The 17,298-nt window shown below is 48.5% G+C and overlaps 1 protein-coding gene and 1 long non-coding RNA gene across 4 annotated transcripts in view; one reads left to right on the top strand and one right to left on the bottom strand.

Moving 5' to 3' along the window:
* LOC139060093 (glutamate receptor ionotropic, kainate 2) overlaps positions 1 to 17,298 on the top strand; it is a 636,178-nt gene that overhangs the window by 278,452 nt on the left and 340,428 nt on the right. The window lies entirely within an intron of this gene.
* LOC139060587 (uncharacterized) lies at positions 5,008 to 12,136 on the bottom strand. The gene is made up of 3 exons (XR_011514947.1): positions 12,027 to 12,136; positions 9,368 to 9,410; positions 5,008 to 5,405 (listed from the first exon to the last, which is right to left on the bottom strand). It is a non-coding gene; the product is annotated as an uncharacterized lncRNA (long non-coding RNA).

The raw sequence follows: 17,298 nt of genomic DNA, 5'->3' as shown, positions 1-17,298 counted from the left end.
AATTTGTCCGCTTTGAATGATCTAATGGATGCCGATATCTGTTCTTGATGAAAAGATATTAATTTTAAAACTTCGTGCTTGTATTTTTTCCGAACCTTCGAATTTCTAAAAATTCCTTTAATAAATTTCTCGTACGAAATCTCAAATTCCGTCCGAGCAGCAATTAACACGGAATATATCCCGAAGAACATGCACCCCGTGCACAATGTCGAGAGAAGAAAATGCCGCACGAAAACGATTCTCAAAAACCATGGTGCACGGGAGGGGGTGCTCTTCGTAGACGCCGCGCGGTACCCCCGAAACCGGGACGACAATGGTGGTGTCGGCGCTGACAAAGGTAACTGTGTCAGTAAGAGGTAACTCCCTCTTCGCAGTGGCGGTCGTATGCACGAAAGGAAAGACCCTGACTGCGGGCTCCCTAAGGACCAGATCGTCGGAGACAACGGAAGAAATGGCAATCGCATTGGCTGTTATCAACGGTCGGCAACACTACAGAACAATAATCAGCGACTCCAAGACCGCTGTTAGGAATTTCACAAAGGGCTGGGTCTCCACCGAGGCGGCCAAAATCCTTAACCGCAGAGCAGAAGACTTGAAGAACGGCACAATTACACCCAAATACTTCAAATGGATCCCGGCACATATGGGAGAAGTTACCATGAATGCCCCTCCCAACCCCAACGAGAAGGCCCACCGAGTGAGTGAGTGACGAAACTTTGTTCTGAACGCCTGCAGAACGGTTAGCCTTCCCCTGTTAGGGAGGCGTTACCGTGACGCGGCCATGACGTCTTCGCGGCGTGTGGCGCCTCTACTTCGGCCGCGGCCGCACTATTCCCTTTGGTCGACCGCGCCTGCCCCTCCTTTGGGGTGGCAGCCTCCCTCCGGTTTCGCTCGGTCGTTGCCTTTCGAGGGCCGCCGAGATCTGCTGGACGGCCTGGGTTTGAACATCTTGGTCATAGCATCTCGTTGCGGCCTCGAGCCGCGGCGGGATCGTTGTTAGTGTTGCAGCTTCATGCGGATTCTTAGCACAGTCCCAAAGGATGTGAGCTGCAGTGGCTCTTTCCTTTCGGCACACACAACACAGATCACTTTCATAAACACTTGGACACACGTGCCTCATCAGCACCGGGGTGAATAACGACCCCGTTTGAAGTTGTCGGTATAAAACCGCCTCCTTACGGGTCAAGCCCGGATGAGGTGGCGGCATAGTCCTGCGCTCTAGTCGGTACCATTTCACAATTTCATTGTACGAAGTCATTTTGTCCTTGGTTTCCCACCACCACGACGGGTCGGCTGTAGTAGCAGCGGCACGGTTGGTTAGTCCTCGCGCCGCCGCGTTCGCCGTCTCGTTGTGGTTAGCGTTGCCGCGATCCGACACATCACTGCCCATGTGGGCCGGAAACCACTTTATCACCACACACCGACTTTCACTGGCGAGATCGACCACACGCAGCACACGCGCGGCTTCACCACACACCCTTGCTCTGGCGTAATTTTTCACTGCCGTCCTAGAATCACAGAGCACAGTCGTGCACTCGGGGTCGGCGATGGCCAAAGCAATGGCCACCTCCTCGGCTTGATGCGCCCCTCAAATCCGCACACTCGCCGCTGTTCTAGTTGCACCGGTCGATGCCCCGACGACTGCAGCGGCGAATGCCTTTCTGTCATGGGGATACTCTGCCGCGTCCACAAACACGGCACCCCTGTCTTTGGCATGGAGATCGATGAGCGCCTTGGCCCTCGCCGCCCGCCGCTCTTTGTGGAACTCAGGGTTCATATTTCTTGGCACCGGACATACCCGTAGCCGTCTACTAATTGCGTCCGGTACAGGCACCTCTGTATTTTCGGGTCCCATTTCCTTTGGTCCCAGGCCTAGGTTACGCAGCACTTGTCTGCCCGTTCTTGTTTCTGATAGCCGCGCGAGCTGAGCGGTCCTCTGCGCCTCGGCGATTTCCTCCAGGGTGTTATGCACTCCCAAGGCCAGGAACTTGTCGGTGCTTGTGCAGTCGAGAAGTCCGAGTGCAGCCTTGTACGCTTTGCGTATGAGCGCATTTATCTTATTGCGTTCGCACTGCCTCCAGTTGTGGAAAGCAGCAACGTATCTAATGTGGCTTATAGCGAAGGATTCCACTAGCCGGGTGAGGCTTTCTTCCTTCATGCCTGCTGTTCTGTGCGACACCCTCTTAATGAGGCGGATGGCCGTGGTGACTTTGGCCGCCAGACGGTTGACCGTCTCGCCGTTGACTCGTTTGCGCTCAATCAGCATCCCCAGCACTCGGATCTTCTCGACAGCCGGGATCATGTGACCACCGCTCGTCTTGATCTTTATTGTGTCTTGCTCTCTCGCAGGCTCGTTGCCTTTCGTCTTCCTAGCTGTCCTTTTCGGAGGAACCACCAACAGCTCAGACTTGCTTGGAGAGCAGACGAGCCCAGACCCGTCCAGCTGCTCCTCGATAGCGTCAACCGCCTCTTGCAATGTATTCTCGATGTGTCCGTCGCTTCCTCCTGGGACCCAGAGCGTTATGTCGTCGGCATAGATGGTGTGTCGGACCCGCGCGACTCGTGAGAGGCGCTCGGCCCACCGAGTCGCGCCAAAACTAACCCACCGCGGCACGGACAGTGACGGCCCAACACCCCGCTACCCCCGGGGAAGGGGGAAGGACTGCTTATCACGCGCCCCCATCGATCCCCCACCGCAAGACGACGAGGACGACGACGCCTTCCTTGGAATAATAAGCACGGAAGACTTCACTAAACAGCAGCGAACAGACCCGGAGCTAAAAGGCCTCGCCGAGTATTTGGAAAGGGACACCGACGTTGTCCCTAGGGCATTTAAGCGCGGGTTGTCTTCGTTCCCGCTACAAAACAACCTACTTGTGAAGAACTTCTCACCAGTCCGCGCCAGCTACCTTCTTGTTGTACCGTCAGTGCTGCGTCCAGAAGTACTGCACGCCTTACACGACGATCCCACCGCTGGGCACCTCGGATACTCCCGGACGCTGTCGAGGATACAGGAAAGGTATTACGGGCCGCGTCTGACCACCGACGTCGCCCGTTACGTCAAGACGTGCCGAGACTGTCAACGACGCAAGACACCACCGACAAGGCCAGCGGGATTACTACAGCCGATCGAACTTCCTCGTCGACCATTCCAGCAGATTGGGATGGATTTGTTGGGGCCGTTTCCGACGTCAACATCCGGGAATAAGTGGATCGTCGTGGCGACGGAATATCTCACCCGCTTCGCTGAAACTAAAGCTCTACCAAAAGGCAGCGCAGCCGAAGCGGCGAAATTTTTCGTCGAGAACATCCTGCTGCGACATGGTGCCCCAGAAGTCCTCATCACCGACAGAGGAACGGCTTTTACAGCAGAGCTCACCCAAGCCATTCTGCAATATAGTCAGACAAGCCACAGGAGGTCAACTGCCTACCATCCGCAAACGAATGGTCTCACGGAGCGCCTGGTCTCAAGGCACAAACTTGCACTTTCTTGCAAAAACGCATGTTTTTCTCTTCGGCATATATGCATTTCCTGTCATTAGTACGGTGCAGTATGACATGGTTATTTATAATGCAGTGATGACTATTATGTTCTTTCCTCACATATATGTGTATACCTACTGTAGTGTTTGATTATGTGCCAAGTTGATGTTGCCATGTAAGGTCTTTTGGGCCCCGTCAAGCTACCATCGTAGCTTTCAGCTCAAAATGACCATCCAGTTCTGTTTCTTTTACTGGGAAAATAAATAAAAATAACTAAAGAATTATATGGGTGTCATGTTTGTCGGAAACCACATCAGTGAAATTGGCGTAGATTTAACAAAAGCAGCGTTATTCTGTACGGTGCGAAAGAAATTGCTTATGTGTAATTTGTAATCATTCTTTAGAGAAATACAATCTAGTATACTGTAGCAGGGCCTTGCCAGCCCTCGTCTCTTGCAGCGTCGAGATCTCGAGGACGAACTGCTCGCAGCCTTCCTCGGCTTGAGACGCCGTCCTCTGCGGCTCGACTGCGCGTGGCTGCGGGGGTAGCGGAGCGGCGCCATTTCCCGCCGCTATTCGTGCTCACGCTCGCGGCGGAGTCGCCGGTCTTGGGTCTTCGGCGGCCCTTGTTTAGGCACCTCTTCCGTTTTCAGCTCCTCTCTGAAACGGTTGCGCACCTTTCGCGGTGGCTGCCTTTGCGCTGGCGTCCACCGACACCACAGAACTGTGAGTGCCATGATGTTTTTGCGGCGCTTTGCTCACTTGACAAGTCCAGTGCTGCTGCCAGACCAGGAGTGACAACGATATTTCGGAGACCTAACATCAGCAGGAAGCTCGCATCGCTTTTTCGCCACAACCTACAGTTATGTTGGGCGGGAGCCCCATGTCTGGCCGACCAGACATTCCAATCATAGTCGGGGGGCGGCGTCTCAGGCTTTATTCATGTCCGCCGAAGCCGCAGCAGCGAAGACATGCGCCATGGCCAGCTACGTCAGCCTTGTCCTCGTTTTCGGTCAGGACGGAACTTTACCGGATCCAGCACACTCCTGTTAGGCATAGCATGCTTCTTGCTAAGGACCAGTTTTGTCGGGAGCAGACGACCGGTGCTTGTGCGGTCCAGTGTTGGGTGGGGACACGTCGGCAAGCTTGTCTTCCCTCTCATTCGTGCATGCTATGCTCGGCGCTGCGCCGTGTCCTCGAGTTGCCAGGCACACTCGTTGCCGACTTCACCTACTGTGTTCGCACGGCTTTGAGGAGGCCAGCCGTGAAGTGGTCCTCGAGTACGGGCTTTATGACGAGCAGTGAGAAACGTGAGAAAATGTGATGGCCGGGGATGAAAGTCATAGTTGCTGCCCGGTCGATCTGTCTTACCGTTTCGACTTGCCTGAATCTAATACTCATTTATTTTAATTATTCTGTCACTGATATCGACGACCTATAAAACACTTAGCATTTCCTTTTTGCCAACGTGGTGTGTAACCAATTTCGAAAGTCACTCTCTCCCGTGGGTCAGCTTCGCTGCGATTGAACCACAAGGGCAATGTTATTTTAATTTACCGCTTTATTACAGACACGAAATGACTATAACTAGTTAGGTTTCTTTTTCACAAAAATTACATACAGGTTCTGTCACATCACTGGACAAGGTCAACCGTTAACAGCGGCAATGAGAATGAGCACTGTCATTTCGAATAGAATGTGTGTCATTTCAGCAGCCCCAAACATTATTGCAGCTCGCGTCCAGATGGGCATCTTTGTCTGTCCCCACCGCTGAAGCATTGAGAATATGCTTCCGCGTACGACATGCTGGTGGAATCGCCGGTGGTACCAGGCTGCTGCCGATCCAGCCCGGATCCCATAGGGCTCGAAGCCCAGGCCTCTCAAGAGCCGATACGCTTGTTGAATGGCCCACAATTCTGCATCTGCGAATAAAGTTAAATCCAGTGTAAAATCCACCGGTGTTGTGCGCTAATATTTTTGTATCTGCTTGGGAAATAAAAAGGCTATACCAAGCGTCGAAAAGGCACAACTCAGGCTCCCATATTTATGAGCAACGAATTGATTGAAACATTGTCTTTCATGCGGGTAGTGGACAAAAGTAGAAATTCCAGTCGGAACATCAGAAATATATACAGCAGCTGGTAGTGCAACATTACGTGCAAAAAATATGCAAGAATCTAACAGTCTGAGTTGATCATTCATACACTCTACGAAATGTTTACAGGCTTTGAGTGGTATCTTGCCACAAAACAATGATCGTCATCTGTCTTCTCCGCATTTCGTTTCTTTAAAGCTGCGTGCCCGGTACTTCGGAGTCAGGAACGTCATGCGCGTTATCAGCATGACAGAGCATTATCGACAAGAAAGTGGCGAGCGCAGCGTTTTCAAGAAAGGAAACGCAAGCAAGACAGATGACGATTAGGGTTGTGTGGCAAGATGCGACCGAAACGGCGTACATTTCTTTAAGAGTGCTCGGCATGACCGTACGCTCATTTACAGAAGTTCCGCATCACCGTGGAACAGAAATTGCGCTTTGTAAGTTTTCCTGCTTGGATCACGTTTGGTTTTGGTGGCTTCGGGCTTTGTTGTCTTCCACAACTGCTTTAAGCTCGGGGTACGAATCCAAAACTCCCAACACTAGAGCCTGCCCTAACTGGCAGGAGGCGCTATAGCGTGAATCTATTATATCTGGTCCTATTTCTTTTCTGCCGTTGGGTGCCCACGTTTTGTCAAAAGTTCCCGCGCAACGCCCACTTCGCCTGTATGTCACGGCGCGTTATGAAAGTCTCCAAACGTTTCCAGGGTATACGACCTGTACAAACTGTTGATGCATGAACAGGAGGAAAATATCAAAAAATTATTTCCATTTTCAAGCAATTCTTGCTCTTAGCCCTCCACTTTTGGTAAAAAGGTTTCGGATTCTGCCTACTTCCCCTGGCGGTCATGCGTCGTGTCAAAACTGAGAAAACTCACTACAGCTGAGTAACGTATATGCAAAAAATATGCATCATTATGCCATAACCAGAAACTTCCTCGCTCCAAGAGGAATATGTGGCTGCACACCAATCGCTCGAGCACTGGGCATTCGGAGCAACCGGCGTAATTTTATTCTCTGCTGCTGCAGCCTACCGTTGTAGTTTCCTTTCAGAACCTATACATCATCGCTCTAGCGATTGTTCTTGGCTGAGCACTAGTTTTAGCGCCGTTTCTAACTTTCGGTTACACACTATCGCAGTTTCTGACGAGCCACCACAAGCTAAACGAGGGGAAGCCGACCAATCGAGGGTGAAGAACCAAAACTCTCCACACTTCTGCACGATCACCCTGTAACTCGATCTACCACGCAGGACACCACTCAGGCAGGCCGCCAAACGGAAGGGTAATGTTCTAGAAGACTATACGCGTTGGATAACGGAGGACACTTGTGCGAACACGCTGCTGCAGTGCTGGTGTCACTTGTTAATGGCACGTGTTAATCTGATTCTCCCTTGTCCATTTCACACTACATGTGTGTCTGTAAAACAACAAATTAAAAAAAATATAAACATCTAGCACGACGTGTAGGTATGACGGAAGGTTGGCACGGGTCCGTGGAAAACAAAACTCAGGATAGAATTCGGGCCAAGCAGCACGCCTGTAGCTGAGCACAGGGACGGCGCAAGTTTCTGCTGGCCCATGTTTCGAACACAACCGCCAAAAACTACAAGAGCAGCGACCCGGATCTCTACACTTAAATAAAAAAAAATGCAGGAAACGCAGGGAAATTTCTATAGCACTGTTTTTCGATACCGGCGCAGAACCTTAGTATAATGAAGTACCCGCTTGCATTCGGAATTGGCGCAGTGGATAGCGAGATTTCTCCCATTCTTCATTTTAAAGTTGTGCGCATGTTCCCGCAAAGGTTCATTGAGATACCGTCCTGCCTGACTGATATACCTTGTGCTAGTCGTGTTGGGCATCTTGTAGACGACTTCATTGCTGCACTGCACGTGGCTTTGTGTGATTCTTAGTGGGGGAAGCGTCGTGAAGCACGCCATTGCACACCGAGCCCACAGGAATGCCCTCACTCGTTCCTGCCATCGTGATATTCACCGAAGCTATAACAGCCAAGCACATCGCCTTAGAGCAAGCGGCTAACCGAAGACCTACTTTCCTCCTTTACAGGAGTTGTCAACCAATAAATCAAGAAATCAGATTGTCCAGCTATAAGGCACTGCCTGAACTCGAGAAATCAAAGCTAGCCGTTATCCGAGGAATGCACAATGTTTCCCACAGAATAGAAAAAGAAAAAGCAGCAGGGCCTGCTGGTGTTGCATTCGCGGCCCCGAAAGAATTAGACTTCGAACCAAGAAAAGTGAACGTCAGCCACCCCTACAACAGTTCCTGCAGAAGAAATCCCACCACGCGCCTTGTGCAGTCCAGCAAGAAAGTCGTCCACAATATCCCCCACCCCGTGTGGCAGAACGTATATCGGCCAAATAGGACGGTCTCTCAACGCACTGTTACGGGAAAATGCGTACAACGTTAAAAACAAGCATGCGAGCAATCTCACTATCCAATGCACTAATTCCAGGTACAAGCCGGTTCCTGCAGACGCTGAGGTTTCGCGTCGATAGTGAAACCATCGAACACGTGAATTATTTGAAAGCTTCACAAGGATGCTCAAAGGCCTGTTATGCGTTAGGTCCCTTTCGCTCGTCCTCATCTATGAGCAATACAAATATCTACCTAAATAATCATCTGTATGTTAGATTTCACCTTCAGACACATGCGCGAGTGGAACGGTAACCTCCTCCCCCGTTTTCTTTCCCTCCCCTTTTCCTCCTCGCATTTCAAGATGTATATTTATGCACACAAAATAAAGCACTCGTTGGCAGTCAGTGCTCGTCCTGTTTTCTTACTTCTGTTCGCAATTTTAGCTCTGTTAATCTACCATGGATGCAAAGCAACGAGCTCGCCTTCAGACCCTTTCTTAATTCCAATTGCTTCTCTCCAAGTGTATTTAGTTCGCCTGTATGTGCGCGCGCATGGGTCATTTCCCTTCATCCATTCTCCCAAATCAAACCTGTGGTAACATGCCAAGCGTCGCGCTAATCTAACCATTCTCGTTATGCTCAAGACTATTTCTTTCTCAGTGTCTCGAGCACCCTTCTGAATGTAATCAAATTCTACGCCGAAAAATATTGCTCCCCCCAGGTGTCTCGTCGCATTGCTAAAACTCTCTCCCCCCAAAAAATCGTCATCTGTGCCGCCATCTATCGACGCGTTCATACGAACATGTAAAACGGTTCCTTCAAGCAAGCGGCAACGAATTCGGAAAACTTTCCATCGGAAATGCATTTCGTTTTTGGCCAGTGACACGCGCTAATATCACGTTTGGCTCGCATCTGCTTGTGCGAACAGTTTTGAGCACGAACTTTCTTGTCATTGCGGGCATTCATGGGCGTCAGTCTCAGGATGCTTTCTGTTTAAAAATTGAGTCATCAGGTAAGAATACACGACAAGAAAGGGTGTTAATCAAGGGGCCCGATTTTCATTGGTAATATCGTAAGAAGCCAACAAACACTGACACCAAGGACAACATAGGGTTAATTATTTGTGCTAAATTAATGAAATAATGAAACATATAATTAACGGAAACGAAAGTGGATGAAAAAAAAAAAGCTTGCCACAGGTGGGGAACGATCCCACAACCGTCGCATTTCGGGTGCGATGCTGTACCAATTGAATGCGAAGATTGTGGTATTAAGGACAAGTAATTTTCCGTATGTTGTCTTAGGTGTCAGTGTTTGTTGGCTTCTTTCTTTACAGTTAAGAATAGGTTACGTGTCATGTGCTCAGTGTAACTGTTCGCGCAGGTGAAAAAAAGCGCAGATGTGCTTACAGACTGACGTGACGAAAAGAAGAATACCGACGACCCAGGGGTCCTGCAAAAAATAAAGCACAATATTTACTTTCGATGACACCTCTCGACTTGATTTGCGATTATCTGGTTTATGAAATGCATTCGACTTATGCAGTTAAATTGTTTTGATAAAGCTGGTGTGCTTTATCAAGGTTTCACAAACTCAATAAATGAAGGTACAGACCATATTTTCTGTGTTGCCTGTAGAAATAATCTTAACGCAAAGGTCATACAGCTTGAGATTGCCCTTGTGGTTTGCAATGTTCTTTTGTGAAAGAAAATTACTGCGGAATAGCAGAAATAGAAGAAAGAAAACGTTTAAAAGAGGGCAACATATAGAGACGTGGAAATGGTCATAAATCTGCTATTCTTCTTCTCATTGAGGAGCTACGCAGTTTTAGGGGTAGAGTTTTTTCGACCTTGTCTGAAGTTTTGTTTGATTAGGGATTAATATTGAAAGACAAATCAACGTAATGCTTATAAAGATTGCAAACACACTTCTCACTTTAAATAAAGTTTCAACTAAAATAAATAGAGTATTCCTCTGCTCACGAACGCTTTGACATTTAGAGCTAACAATTTCCAACATATATTATTATGTTTCATTCCAAGAAAGTGTTGTAAATGCGTTATCCTTGCACGGAAATCTAAAAAAAAGTTATCACTACGAATCCAACGCACGTCTTGGCATTTACGTTAAGGGAAGCTTTCTGTAATCACTTTAAATAAATGCTTTGCGAAGCCACACTTCATCCGTGAAGTTGTATTTTATGCATAACTCATGTATTTGTTACAAATTCTTCTCAAATGCAAAAATAAATCTGAAGCGGATATAGCGTTGAATTACAGGCTAGTGTGATGGTTTTGTAGGGTGAACGATGTGTTCTAAGTAAACGGGTATGTGCATAGAAATCTGAAACCTTATGGGGAACCATAGCAAATCGTATTTAGCACTTCAGTGCCGCTAACAAACACGTGAATAATCAGTCGCCTCAACAACCTAGCCCACGCGAACGCTCAGACTTCCCATTGAATCTATCCGCTGAGGGATCCTTCGTAAGTTTCCTTTGTTTTGTGAATGTCCTTCTTATGTACTTTCTTTGATCTACAGATGTGGGAGAGAACTTCCGCAACCGCGTATATTGGTGAGACGCCAACGCCAAAGAAGAGAAATAGCGCCTATCTGCACATTTCACACCTGGCCGACCCTGATGCTATTGTCTAATGCAATTATCTGAATGCTAATTATCGGTTCTGCACTTTGAGTAAAATCAGCTTGCCTTACAAACTACAGTAATAGCTTTGCGAGGAAGTATGTCTTGTATAGTGGCTCGCGGATAGTCCCCATCGCCCAACGCGCTGTCACACTTGCTGTCATAACCCCTGCAGTGAGGCCAGGAGAAGTTCTGCTAAATGCGGGCACAATTTGCCGGTTTCGACATAATAGCAACGCCCAGGACTTAAAGGAAGTAAAAAATTGCAATGCAGAGCAGTATATGTCGTAGCACACTTTGAGCCGAATTCAGAAAGCTCCCACTTCGTAAGTGCTCTTTGTCGTTCGCCGGTGGTAATAAGTTTAGCATCCCTCTTCGTGGCAATTTTCTCTTCAGGGCCAAACAATGAAACCCTCCTTACCTCAGTAAGGAAGTCTTCATTGCGGTGAGGCCACCTTATGTCACTTTGAAAGCTTCCTTACTGAGGCACCCTTAGCGAGGCACCCTTAGGCACCCTTAGTCTTGCCAGGCATGTTCGTTTCAGTAGCACGTTCGGCATGAGTAGCGTTCGTAGGCGTTGCTAGAGCGTTGCTAGGTGTTGCACGACGCCGGCGGTGCCAGCGTTGCTGGAGCCTATCAAGTTCTGCGCTATAATATGGTACTTTATTTACGTTTACTAAAGAAAAGTAGAAGAAAGAGTGCACGCGTCTCTACATCAGCACTTCAATTTAAAAATTATGCGATGATACAATACATATTTATTGAATAATGGTGTTCGCGTAAAGCTCTTAAGAGATAATCTCGAACCCAGACGTGCGGCGACCATTCCTTAGGTAAGGACGGGTGAAGGGAGCTTTCAGAGTACGCTTGCTTCCTCCATCGGTCCTTTGCTGTAAGGAGGCCTCACGTAAGGTTAGGAAGCAGTCGAAGGAAAGGAACATTTCATTGTTTGGGCCTCAGAATTTCTAGTGTTAAGAGCTGTTAGTGATTACGGTTAGTGAACACGTAGTAACATCATTCCCGCGCTACCAAACGGCGTGTTTAAAATAAACTCAGGGCAGGCGCATGCTTTTCAAGGAGGATCATATCCGGAGCCGCTTCATCAAGCTGCTTACTTATGCATTTGTTCCTCTTGCCCCTCCTCACGAAAAGCTTTCAAGCTGCGATTTTTCGTTATAACAAATTCCAGCCAACCATGACGCTGAACATTTTGTTCGCTATAGCTACCAGTCAAATAGCAAAGACCCCTTAAAAAAGAGAAGCTTCGTGAATTCGGCCGGTGCTTCACACAGAATAAACATGAAACCTTGGTTGGACGTTTCAAGAATAAAGGAATGATCAGACGTTCTCGCTTGTCCACAGTGTGATCCATGTAGGGAATACGCCAGACCAACCCTTCGCAGGGTAAAAGTGGTATCACATACCTCAAGGAGCGCTTCCATAGTCGAAGTAGACCTTGCTAGTGCGTCCTTCTTGTTCTTCTTCGGCTTCTTCTTCTTCTACTTTATATTTATGGCACGTACGCGCGAGAGGGGGGGGGGTGGGTGGGCTTGGTCATGGTTTGAAAAAAAAAACACAATTTGCAGTTCTGTCTTCCTGGCAACTTATTGTGTAGTACTACCTGTATTTAATTAACAGTGATAAGATATTTTTCTTTTATTTCCTTGAAACGTGTGCATGCTGTGATGTGCGTAGTGCGCGACACCGTGCGGTGGTTGTAGAGGACAAGAAGCAGACGACAAGTAGTGCGCGCGCCGAGGCGAGTTCCGCGCTGGATGGAAAACGAGAACGTCGAAGAGCCTCCGGCACGTGAACACGTGGCGCAAGAAAAGAAAATAAAAGTGAAAAAGCCAATCCAATGAAAAAAATTGGAGGACGCTTAAGCTTCGCCTTCAAGAGTGGAACGTGACAGCGTTCCCGTTGACCCGCGAAGGGTGTAAGGCAATGCGCCACGGCGCAGCGGTCATTTACGAGGCGCCACGCATCGGACGCGGTGAGCGTCGAGCAACGCAGTGTTCGGCGCTGCAACAAAACGAGCGCCTGAGCAAACGGAACGAACCAAAGAACTCGGTGTCTCGGAGTGGGAAATGATCTACGCCAGCCGAACGTCGTGATCGGCACGGGCAGAGAGATAGATAGTAATCTAAAGAAAGGAACGGCGCTTGATTCTGCAACCCGTGTGGGAGAACGGCGAAGCGTCGTCAGGGGAGAGGGAGTCGGGGCCGCGACGCGCCTGGCACCGGTCCGCGCACAACCCCAATGCGCGCGTGGTGCGCCACCTGTCGGGGCAGCGCCGTACATTGAGAGGAGGGGGTGTTCTGTGTTTGCCGCAAGATGGCTCTGCGTGTGCGGTAAGCACAGAAGAAATGTTGCGGAAACGTACTTCGCTACTCGTGTAAATGCGACTCCTGTAAGTTACATGCTCATAATTACCGATATACACCGCAGTTTAACTTTCTACGGCACGTTTCTAAGGCAACACCGCATTCACTGAAAGCGCTTTTGTACTGCTTTCAAGCATCGAACTCGTGGCTGAGTGGTAGCGTCTCCGTCTCACACTCCGCAGACCATGGCTCGATTCCCATCCAGCCCATCTTCGACGTTGCTTTTTATTTATGAAGTGCCTGCCGTGATTTATCGCTCACGGCCAACACCGCGGACACCGACACCGACGCCGACGCTTTTCTGCGACGAGAGCTCCTTAACGCTATCGCGTTAAAAACCACGGTGCTTCAAGATTCGAGTTTTCGAGGTTAGCTATATCCGATGGTGTCGAAATGAAATTTCTAAGCGTACTCCTTTTCTTAAAGGTTCAGCGATCTGTACAGTGTAGATCACTCATTTTATAGTTGATCAGCTACAGCCTACCAGTATTACAAATACATGCAGGACTAATTTCCATGGGCTCCAAAACGGATTAAATACGCCCGGTTTGTCTCGGCGTTCCTCTATGTGCATCTCCAGTCGCGACAAGTGCCGCTGACCGACGCTGTCCAGTGGCTGCACGCAGTTCTAACTATGCTCAGAATTCACGGGCACCATTCATGCCGCGTACAACCTCGCCATTCAGGCTCTCTGCCAAGGGGAAGACCACGCGTTGTATTTTCTACTATTGTGGCTTCTCACCATTAATCACTTCCATCATGTTCCCCACTTGCTACTCGACCATCGGCTGCCTTGTGGGGCCTCGGACAAGCCATTGCAAATGTTTGGCGTTCCTCTAATTCGATAGAAGTCGGGTTCGGCGCCGGTGGCTAGGAAACATGGCGCCTTGTAGCGCTTATGAGGACAACTCTGATTTAATGCATGCATATGCAGATGGTTCCATTACTGCAAACAGCTCATTTTTCTTATTATTTAGATGGTCATCATGATTGGTGTCGATCCGGTTCAGGTTCTCTTACACCACAACGTCGACGTTATGGACGTCTCTGATCGGCGCTCTTAATTGCATACAGCAACGACCACCTAACCAGTTGGCCATATTCAGACGCTCAAAGGTGGTCTCCCAAACTGTGAAGTCAAGCTTCTTTTTTTCTTTTGAAGTAGTGAAGACCGGCTACTGGATGAAATCGCAGAATCTCACCGCCGCTTTTGAACCTCGGCATGTGATCAGACTTCAGTGGCTCCCCGGTCCCTGCACCATCACCAGCAACGAGAGAGCCTGCGAAGCGGCGTCCTCCGCTCACCGAGACCAGCGTCTGCCTGTGCCACACCACACACTTACAGAGCTCGATGCAGCATGGCCGCTTGATTAATGTTCTCGCGAAAGTGGGTGGATCAATTACTGCCTTTGTAAACAAGTTTATTAAGTGCCCAAAAGCGCTTTATGCTGGCGAGGTTTCAAAAGGGCTATGTTTTAAATTATCTGATTTAAAGTGAGGCAGCCGAAATACTTATTGTAACGGCTAGAAAGCAGCACCGACCCTGGAAATTGGGTTTAGATTCTGCAAGGTCACATGAGTTAGTGCTTTTTTTTGTACTCCAAGCTTGGAAAATACTTTGCATTGTAGTTCATCGCACCTTGCTGAGCGACGATTTAGTCTGCTCTGTAGCTCTAACACTGCAGCTAGTGTCTAGTATATGTCCTTTAGCCCAAGCCGTAGGCCTCGATGTCTATAGAGTGAGCGTGAACTCTCCTTCGTTTAAGATGTCATGTTTGCAGGAAATAAGAAGTGCGCAACATTTGCATCGTTTAAACGAGGACCGCTTTAATGTTTGCTAGGGAGGAGAAATTCACAGGTTATTTCGCTATACCACGTCAAGATCACACATCAGATATATTACTCTGTCACATCAACATATCGTAAGGTACACCACAGCGTGCCGCAATTATACTCTGCAAACGTTCTTCGTGCAATTCCCTCTGTCCTTGCATGGCTTCCCTTCGTCAAGATTTTCTAATATTTCTGGCAGTCTTGACGCTCCAAGTCATCTAGCCTCGCCGACATTCAGAAAGCCAGTTGCTTTGATCGTTAAGAGGAAGCATTAGCTCGGGTGGGTCAATCTAAATTCATGTGAAAGGAGAATTCGTTTTTCTCGGCAACAACTGCACCAAGTTAGACGAGGTTTGTTGCACTTAAAAGAAAAGCTTATATTTTGATGTCCGTTTGTTTCAACCTTTAGATTTAGATCGGGAACCTTTTATTAAAAATTGGCAAATATCAAAATTTGTCAAAAGACGAAACTATCAAATTTACAGCTCTGTAACTAAGCAAGAAAAAAATTATATCTCAATCCTGTGAATTGCCTCTGTTAACACATCTAAAGCGGACAAAATTGGTATATTACGCATAATTCTAAAAAAATTGAGTAATGTGTAAATGCTGCTTTTGCAAAACCCTTTATCCAAAGTAGCCAATTCACCAAATATATAAATTGACCAATCGAATTTGTCCGCTTTGAATGATCTAATGGATGCCGATATCTGTTCTTGATGAAAAGATATTAATTTTAAAACTAAGTGCTTGTATTTTTTCCGAACCTTCGAATTTTTAAAAATTCCTTTAATAAATTTCTGGCACGAAATCTCAAATTCCGTCCTAGCAGCAATAAACACGGAAAATATCCCGAAGAACATGCACCCCGTGCACAATGTCGAGAGAAGAAAATGCCGCATGAAAATCATTCACAAAAACCATGGCGTGCGGGAGGGGGTGCTCTTCGTAGACGCCGCGCGGTACCCCCGAAACCGGGACGACAATGGTGGTGTCGGCGCTGACAAAGGTAACTGTGACAGTAAGCAGTAACTCCCCCTTCGCAATGACGGTCGTATGCACGAAAGGAAAGACCGTGACTGCGGGCTCCCTAAGGACCAGATCGTCGGAGGCAGCGGAAGAAATGGCAATCGCATTGGCTGTAATCAACGGTCGGCAACACTACAGAACAAGAATCAGCGACTCCAAGACGGCTATTGGGAATTTCACAAAGGGCTGGGTATCCACCGAGGCGGCCAAAATCCTGAACCGCAGAGCAGAAGACTTTAAGAATGGCACAATTACACCCAAATACTTCAAATGGATCCCGGCACATATGGGAGAAGTTACCATGAATGCCCCTCCCAACCTCAACGAGAAGGCCCACCGAGTCGCGCGAAAACTAACCCACCGCGGCACGGACAGTGACGGCCCAACACCCCGCTACCCCCGGGGAAGGGGGAAGGACTGCTTATCACGCGCCCCCATCGATCCCGCGCCGCAAGACGACGAGGACGACGACGCCTTCCTTGGAATAATAAGCACGGAAGACTTCACTAAACAGCAGTGAGCAGTCCCGGAGCTAAAAGGCCTCGTCGAGTATTTGGAAGGGAACACCGACGTTGTCCCTAGGGCATTTAAGCGCGGGTTGTCTTCGTTCACGCTACAAAACAACCTACTTGTGAAGAACTTCTCATCAGTCCGCGCCAGCTACTTTCTTGTTGTACCGTCAGTGCTGCGTCCAGAAGTACTTCACGCCTTACACGACGATCCCACCACTGGGCACCTCGGATTCTCCCGGACGCTGTCGAGGATACAGGAAAGGTATTACTGGCCGCGTCTGACCACCGACGTCGCCCGTTACGTCAAGACATGCCGAGACTGTCAACGACGCAAGACACCACCGACAAGGCCAGCGGGATTACTACAGCCGATCGAACCTCCTCGTCGACCATTCCAGAAGATTGGGATGAATTTGTTGGGGCCGTTTCCGACGTCAACATCCGGGAACAAGTGGATCGTCGTGGCGACAGACTATCTCACCCGCTTCGCTGAAACTAAAGCTCTACCAAAAGGCAGCGCAGCCGAAGCGGCGAAATTTTTCGTAGAGAATATCTTGCTGCGACATGGTGCCCCAGAAGTCCTCATCATCGACAGACGAACGGCTTTTACAGCAGAGCTGACCCAAGCCATTCTGCAATATAGCCAGACAAGCCACAGGAGGTCAACTTCCTACCATCCGCAAACAAATGGTCTCACGGAGCGCCTGGTCTCAACGCACAAACTTGCACTTTCTTGCACAAACGCATGTTTTTCTCTTCAGCATATATGCATTAGCTGTCATTAGTACGGTGCATTATGACATGGTTATTTATAATGCAGTGATGACTATTATGTTCTTTCCTCACATATATGTGTATATCTACTAAAGTGTTTGATTATGTGCCAAGTTGATGTTGCCATGTAAGGTCTTTTGGGCCCCGTCAAGCTACCATCGTAG

This window comes from Dermacentor albipictus, chromosome 5, assembly GCF_038994185.2.
Source record: "Dermacentor albipictus isolate Rhodes 1998 colony chromosome 5, USDA_Dalb.pri_finalv2, whole genome shotgun sequence".
NCBI lineage: Eukaryota > Metazoa > Arthropoda > Arachnida > Ixodida > Ixodidae > Dermacentor > Dermacentor albipictus.
Note: the sequence above shows the minus strand (reverse complement) of the source record. Positions and strands in the feature narration are given on the sequence as shown.